Here is an 8,338-nt window from a genome sequence, read left to right as displayed (position 1 = left end):
CCCCCCCAGCCCTATTTTTATTATTCTTTATTTTGAAACAGGGTCTCACTGAGTTGCAAAGGGCCTCACTAGGTAGCTGAGGCTGCCTGCAAACTGCAATTCTCCAGTCTCTGCCTCCTGAATGCTGGGATTACAAGCGTGTGCCACCACACCTGGATTATAGCATGTTTTATGAGTCTTCAAATAAAATATATTAAAACATTTACCATAAACTTCTGGCAAAATCTAGAGCTATTTACCCCATTACAGATGGGAAAAATAGTCTTTATTATAAAAGAACCATAACGATAAGGAGGGATAAGAGAAACAAGACAAAATTTGGGGCCTTTAATTATTCCAAGTGTCAATCATTATAATTTATGTTTTATCCTATCAGTTGAAATTCAAAAATCTTGATTCTTGCCTACTATTTTTCCCACTCACTCCTGTTACCTTCTTTTTTTTTTTTTTTTTTTTTTTTGCGGTAGCAGGGATGGAAGCCAGGGTCATTCTACCTCTGAGTGACACCTCTAGCCCTGTTTTTTATTCTTTATTTTGAAAGAGGGTTTCACTATGGAGATCTGTGTGGAGATTCCTAAGAAAGGTGGGAATAGATCCACCATATGATCCAACTATACCACTCCTGGGTATCTTTCCAAAGGGGTTGAATTCAGAGAAATACAGCAACATATGCATACCTATGTTCATAGCAGCACAATTTGTAATAGCCAAAATATGGAACCAACCCAGATCACCATCAACAGATGAATGGATAGCAAAACTGTGGGAAATACACACAATGGAATTCTATTCAGCCATAAAGAAGAACAAAATTATATCATTTGCAAGAAGATGGAAAGCCCTGGAGAACATCATGTTAAGTGAGATCAGCCAAGCACAGAAGGAGAAGATACACATGTTTCCTCTAATATGCCCAAACTAGAAAACACAAAGGATACCAGTGGGACTCCAGATATTAGAGGGGAAATACTAGCTAAGTTTTAATGGAAAGATAGGAGAGGAGGAAGCCCGATCTTGATTAATGAGGGTCTACACCTGAACATGTGTAAAATTATAAGACATGGTTAACCTGGACAACCATTGGTGGGAGGGGGGAAGAGAAAACGGGGGTGGGGGGGAGAGGGCACCAAATATAGTGTAAATGTATACTATTTATGTTCAATAAAAAAATTGTTAAAAAAAAAAAGAAAGAGGGTTTCACTGAGTTGCAAAGGGCCTCCTAAGTAGCTGAGGCTGGCGGTGAACCTGCGATCCTCCTGTCTCAGCCTCCCAAGTGCTGGGATTAGAAGCGTGAGCCACTTCCTGTTACCTTCTAAATAAGATTTCATATATATATATGTAAGCAATCACTTGCCAGTTGCTGTGTAACTCATTCACATAATCATGAGTTCTCTGTAATATGCTTTCATGCAGCCAGTTGTTTTCATTAGTAAAAGAACAATTTTTCTGTAGTTTTATATTGTTTATTTGTGCATTGTAATTATATATCCTAATGTAAAATTCACAGTGATAGAAAAAGACATGCACATGGCACCTGATGTATTTCCCTCTGGATCTCACCCTGCTCCCTCTTCCTCTCTATATATAATATTGAAATTGGTATTAATAACTTGACATATGAACATATCATTATTTGAGCCATTTCCTTCATTAAGTCTCCTCTTTTACCTCTCCACCTCCCTCCTCAAACCCCCTTCCACTCATCTACTAGCATCTCCCCTCATTTATCTGAAATCCTTTTTGTTTTGTAATTTCTCTAGCTTCCACATGTGAGTGAAACATATTGCCCTTCATGTTTTGAGACTGACTAATCTTGCTTAACATCATATTCTCTAGTTCCATCTATTTTCCTGCAAATGATGTAATTTTACTCTTCTTTATAGCTGAGTAAAAATCCATTGTGTATATGTACCAGAGTTTTGTTATCCATTCATGTTAATGGACACCTAGGCTGGTCTTGGACTTTGGTCATTGTGAATCGTGCTGCTCTAAACATGGATATGCATATACCACCAAACATTCTGACTTGAGTTTCTTTGGGAAGATTGTCTCAGCATGGTAGAGCTGGGGCCTATGGTGGTTCTATTCCTGTCTTTTGAGGAAATTCTACACTGATCTCCAGAGCCACTGTACTAATTTGCAATCCTGCTAACAGTATATAAGGATTCCTAGTTCCCCATATCATTGCCAGCATTTACCTTTTATTCTTTATAACATTGTAAAAATTAATTTCATGTAGTAAATTAGGCCTTGGAGTACTAAGTACAAAAACGCCCATCTTTGGATGGAGGCGTGTAATCTTGTCATTTTATAATTTCAAATATAAATTCTACCCTTCCTAGGAAACTATTCCAGCAGAGGGCTCCAGCTGGCCTAAACACAGTATGGAGGGAAAATCATAAGGAGATATTTGAAGGCAAACTTTCAATATAACATTTAAAATGTAGACTTGTTTTAACTGGTATGATCATGGGAGTGTGTACATATCTAAATACCTGTTTGCTTATCCTGTAGCCCAGTTCCACTTATGTCTCTGCCTTTCTTTAGCTAATAAAAACACATTTTAATCTGTTTGTTAAATTCTTTTTGCTTCTTCCCAACAATAGTCTCCATGTTAGTTATTCGAAATCATTCATATACACGTCAGGAACACAATCTATATTCCTCAATCTTTAAATGCTTATTATTTCCTTGTCTAATTTAAAAAATAACACATGTTCATTGAGAAAATAAAAATGGCAAAATAAAATAGAATAGAGGATAAAATTTGAATCATCACTAATTTTATAACCCAGAAATTATTTTATATGACTATTATTATCTTGTTATATTTTTCTTCAACTTATATTCTCAGATATGAATATATACTATATGCACTAATCTATCTACATATATATTATTGCATAAGCTTCTCAGGTCATATTTTCCACTTAAAATACTTTAGGAATTTTCTATACTATATGAATGTACTATAATTTCTTTATTTAGAAATATAATAATGCCATGATGATCATCCTTATATATGTTTTCATGAAAAAGTCTGTTTATTTTTTTAATAATAAAAATATTATTATAGTTTAAGATCTATTTCTAGAACCAAAAACACTGAACCAGACAGGCTTGCTGGCATACACCTGTACTTTAATCCCAGTACTTGGAAGGCCTCTACAGGTTCAAGACCAGTTTTAGCAATTTATTGGGACTTTGTTTCAAAGTTTAAAAAAAAAAAAGGGTTCAATCCTCATTAAAAAAAAAAAAAGCACTGGACAAAAACTAGCATTTTAAGGCTCTTACTCCATCTTGGCAAATTTCTCTCTAATTGTGCTTATATATAATAGTATCTGTTCTCACTAACATTGTATGTTATATTTTAAAGTCTTTATAACTTGCTTACTTTATTGGTGCATTGGTATTGATAATTTTGTATATGTACATATCATTATTTGAACTGATTCCTTTATCAAGTGTCCTTTTTGTTGCTTTTTGTTAAAAATAGGATTTTGTTGTGTTAATTTGGATTTCTTGATTTGAGTTGGTTAAATATTTTTAATATGTTTTGGGCCAATTTTATTTCTTTCTATATTTCCTTTGTATTTTCCCTTTGCCCATTTCCCATACTTCTATATTCATTACTTTTCTTATAGATTTATCAGAAATCTTTACATGTTAAAGACCTTGCCATTCTAGATAAAATTTAAAAAATGACCTACACTCTTTGAAAAAAGGTTAAAGGACAAGGTCAACTGTCCCACTGTGCCTGGAACTGAAAGGGGTTCCTAGGACATGAGACTTTCCATGCCAACATAGGAAACTTAAGCAACTGGTGATGGGTTGGTTACCCTGAGTGAGGAGCTGTTCCACATTAAAGGAAACTAAATGCAACCAAATGCAAGATGAAAACCCACAGCAGAGAATAAAAAAGGGGGAGTTTGCTGTAATGTACAATGATAGCTAGTGAAACTTGAATAGGTCTATAGATTAAAGAATATATAGAACTGGGTCAATATTAATTTTGTGATTTTGATAATTGAACCATGATTGTGCCAGATGATATCCATGTCTTTAGAATATGCACACAGAAGCGGTGTGCTGAGAGAGTAAATCTACATAATGTCTCCAGTTTATTCTAAATTGGGGGAGGGAGAATACAAAAAAAAGTATGGTAAGATGTTAACATTTGGTAAATATAGAAGAGAAGGCACATAAAAATACTTAGTTTTTTATAAGTTTGAAATTATTTCAATAAAGATTTTTGGGAAGGGTTTATTTGTTTGATGCTGGGAATTGAACCCTCAGCCTTTATGTTTGCCAAGCATGCTCTTACCACTCTGTATTGCCAGCCCTACAAAAGCTTTATTAAAAAAATATTAATTGCTATCTACTAGAAATATTTCCCCAGATTAACATTCATGACTCCATTTGTTTATATTATGTGAGATTTTTATTTCTTCATTTTACCACTTGGAAATTTTAAATCACACTTTTAAAAAATTTGTCTCCGAAAGACACATGTCTTCTGTGGCAGGCATGAGTTTGAGATGATTTTATCTTTGGTTCCTCGCACGGTGTCTGGAACCTATTATTGTCACACAAATATTTGATGAATAAATTATAAATATAAATCTTTGTTTTTGTTTTTTGTTTTTATTTTTTATTGGTTTATTTTTGTGATACTGGAGTAAACTCAAGGGCGTATTACCCCTGAGCAACAACTCCAGACCTTTAAAATTTTTTGTTTTGTTCTAAAACAGGGTCTTACTATGTTGCTGAGAGTCTTACTACATTGTGAGGCTATCCTCAAACTGGGATCCTTCTGTCTTAGCCACCCACGTACTGGAATTATAGGCATGTACCTCCACATTCAGCTTGTTTTTATTCTTAAAGGTACCTTCTTCACATCTACAGAAGATCCATTTTTACATATATCTACTTATAAATGTTTTAGAGTTTAATATTTTTAGACCATTGATGTATCCATAATTTACTTTGCTGCTCAAAACAAGAGAAAGGCAGCTTTATTTCCCCTTAAGACTAATGGTTTCAGCACTATTTATAAGCGGATCTTCCTTATTATTATAGTCTTGAAATGCCACTTTAATTACTGAATCTTTACATCCTCAAAATGACCTATGGAAGAATATTGTATTCTATTTCAGCAGCCCCTTGTTTTGAAACTCTTTTCTTCTGTGAAGAAGAAAGGGGAAGAAGGAGGGGAGGAAGGAAGGAATTATTGAGAGCATGGGCTTCTAACAGAACCAGTCTGAACTGGTTTAAATCTTGATTACTAGTTTTGTAATCTTGGACAATTTAATTAACTTTTTTCTGCTTTAATTTTTTTCTCTGTGTAATGAAGATAACAAATAATGCCTACTGAATGGGATTTATTAAGAGGATAAAATGAATGTGAGACATGTATGTGTGTGTGTGTGTGTGTGTGTGTGTGTATGTGTAACACTACTGATGTGTATGAAACATTATGAAGTATTTGCTATATTATTTTTATGCTTCTATTTAATGATGCTTTGTGCTTATTGTTCTGTTCCCTTTAGTTTTGTACTGTTTCTGTTCTTTCTGTAGTCTAAATTTATATCCTTGACTCTTCTCTATTTTGATAGTCTTTTCTTTGCAAATAGATTCCACTGTCAGTACTTTAAGCACCATTGTATATAGGCACTGAAGAAACCTGTAACTTTACCTCTAGTCTCTGTCCTGAAATTCAGCTTCCAACTCACATATATCTCCATCTGAATTAGTTTTCTTCCCCTTTGACATTGTCAATGTCATCACTTCTTTATCATTCAAGTGTGTGTGTGTGTGTGTCACTCAGAATGAGACCCAAGGGCTTTCTAATTTCATCTGTATCTTGTCCCTCTCCAATCTAACAAGTTATCAGATCTTCTTGATTCATTTTAATGATTCTCTTTCTCAGCCTTCCTACCATAGTTCAAAATAGTAACATCTCAACATCTACACCTAACTTCTCTTCTCTTTACTCTTGGTATCTGATATTGACAAACATTAAAATGGAATTTTGGAGCATAATCATCTATCAGTTTGAAATTTTTTAATTCATTTCCTGTTGCTGGTAGGAGTAAATGTTTAACATTAGAATACAAACTCCACAAAGGGAAGAAATTTTATGTATTTGTTGACTGATGTAATTCAGTGCTTAGAAAAATTCTTGGTACATGGTAGGCAACGTGATGCACGTCACTGAGTGGCTGAGTGAGCCCTAGCTTCAGGGACTTCCTCGTTTGCTCTCAACTCATCTTCCAATGCACAAACCTCGAATCCAGCCTGATGAGCCTGTTTCTTTTTCCTTCCCTCAGTGTAATTCAAAAGGTCTTCCTCTTGGACTAATTGCTGTCAGTCTCCTACTCTCTCTTTCTAAGAATATTATCTTTTTCCTCTTCATCTCAGTAAATCCTCTTTGCTCTTCACGGCTCTGCCAAATCCCAGGGACTCTCGTTCATCTGTTTTGATCAATTTGATATATGCTAATCTCCATAATCTTATAATGTCTACAGTATTTAAACTTTACATCATGTATCTTTTAATGGCAAAAAGAATCCTTTTCCTCCCAGATAACTGTCTTCTGTCTGAGTATATGTGGGTCCTCTGGCATCTTCTGACTCATAAGGGGTCCATTAAGTCTGCTAGAAAATATTCTTCTATGCTTAAAGAACCTAAGGTACACTTCAACAATAATTCATTTCACATAGCATCCCATTTTCAGGCTCAATACTGTGATTAAAGAAAACTTTTTAATCTTTAAATAACTGATGGGGAAATGGAGACCGATATTAGAGAAGTTACCATAGATCTGCTAGATTCTCATCCATTGTCCTTTCCAATGAGCCAAGTTCACTGTCCTCCTTTAGTTACCCAGTATACAAAAGCAGTCAAAAGAGAGTTTAAGGTCATTTAAGAATGATGTCTTACTTCAGAATTTTCATTATCCCTGGGAGGTGGGTGATTAACTAAGTGATCCACGTTAACATCACTAGTAATAAGATATGTCAATATTATACACACCCAAGGTGATGCCCTAAGATGGTTGCAACATCTCTTCAGTGATGGGCACACCACAAAGACATACATGAATCCAAATTGAGAACCCCCAACAATTGAATAAACCCAGTGTTCTTCAAGAGTCAAGGTCAAGAAAAGACAAAAGTTAGATTGTCACAGATGGGAGGAAACTGATGAAACACATGTTTAATTAATCATGTGCTAATCAACAGAACCTGGGCCAAAGGACATTACTGGAAAGATTGACATCTGAATAAGATTTGTAGATCGGTTATTAGTATTGTATTGGTGTCAATGTTCACTTTAGATCATTGTAACTTGGTTATGTAAGATGTTAATATTGGGGGAAGCTGGGAAGTGAGTTATACAGGAACTTAGTAGTATTTTTGCAACATTTCTATAAATTATAAAAATTATTATAAATTATATAAAATTATTTCAAATATAAAGCTGACAAACTGAGGGAAGGGAAGATGAATTAAATTCTATAATCTTGAAGTGAAAATTACCACCAGTCATTTTCATTCAGCAATATAGTCACTTTAATCTTTATAATATCTGTGTAGCATAGAAAGGCCATTAGCTGTTGATGGCACACGATAGAATAGACAAGAGCTTGAAGAGAAGATACTGAGTAACCCACAGCTGTCATTCATCCAACAGACATCCCATGTACTATCTGAAGTGCTAAAACTAAGGGCAAAAGAATAGGATGGAAAAAGTAGGTATCTTGGGATTTCCAGCCTTGTCAATAAGAAAAACATAATTAGAATTTCCATCTCTTATTAATTTTTGCCAAAATTATAAGGTGGATTTTTCAATATGATAGGCTTACGGGAGGATAGGGACTTTTAATTAAAAAATAAATTTGTCACAAAAAATGGAGAAGGCGTTCAATTTGGTACGGCTATAGAGCATGGGCATGAGCAGCAGCATTAGTGCGTGCCTGTTCGAGTGCAAAGAGGACGGGGAGAAGGTGGAAAGATGGATTGCAGGAGAGAAAATCAGCAGAAGTAGGAAGAGGGACAGACTTGAAATGGAGGAGGGGTAGAAAAGGGAACCCTCATCACTAGTTAATAAGATGACAGATGATGGGGCCAAAAGCAGGGCCTCAAAGGAACTAAGCAGGTGGGAAAGTAAAAAGGGGCTGAGGCTAAGTAGGATTTCAGAAGGTTAAGGGTAAAGACGGTAAAGTAGAAGGCTGGGGATGGGGAGACGGGCAACCAGGGAGAGGGAGCCCTGGTGAAGGGGAATGGTCCATGGACACTGCGAGGAAGGGAGGACGGTGGCCACGCCAAAGGGGGAA

Source organism: Muscardinus avellanarius (genome assembly GCF_963383645.1).
Source record: "Muscardinus avellanarius genome assembly, chromosome: 3".
Taxonomy (NCBI): Eukaryota; Metazoa; Chordata; class Mammalia; order Rodentia; family Gliridae; genus Muscardinus; species Muscardinus avellanarius.
This window is presented reverse-complemented; position numbering follows the sequence as displayed.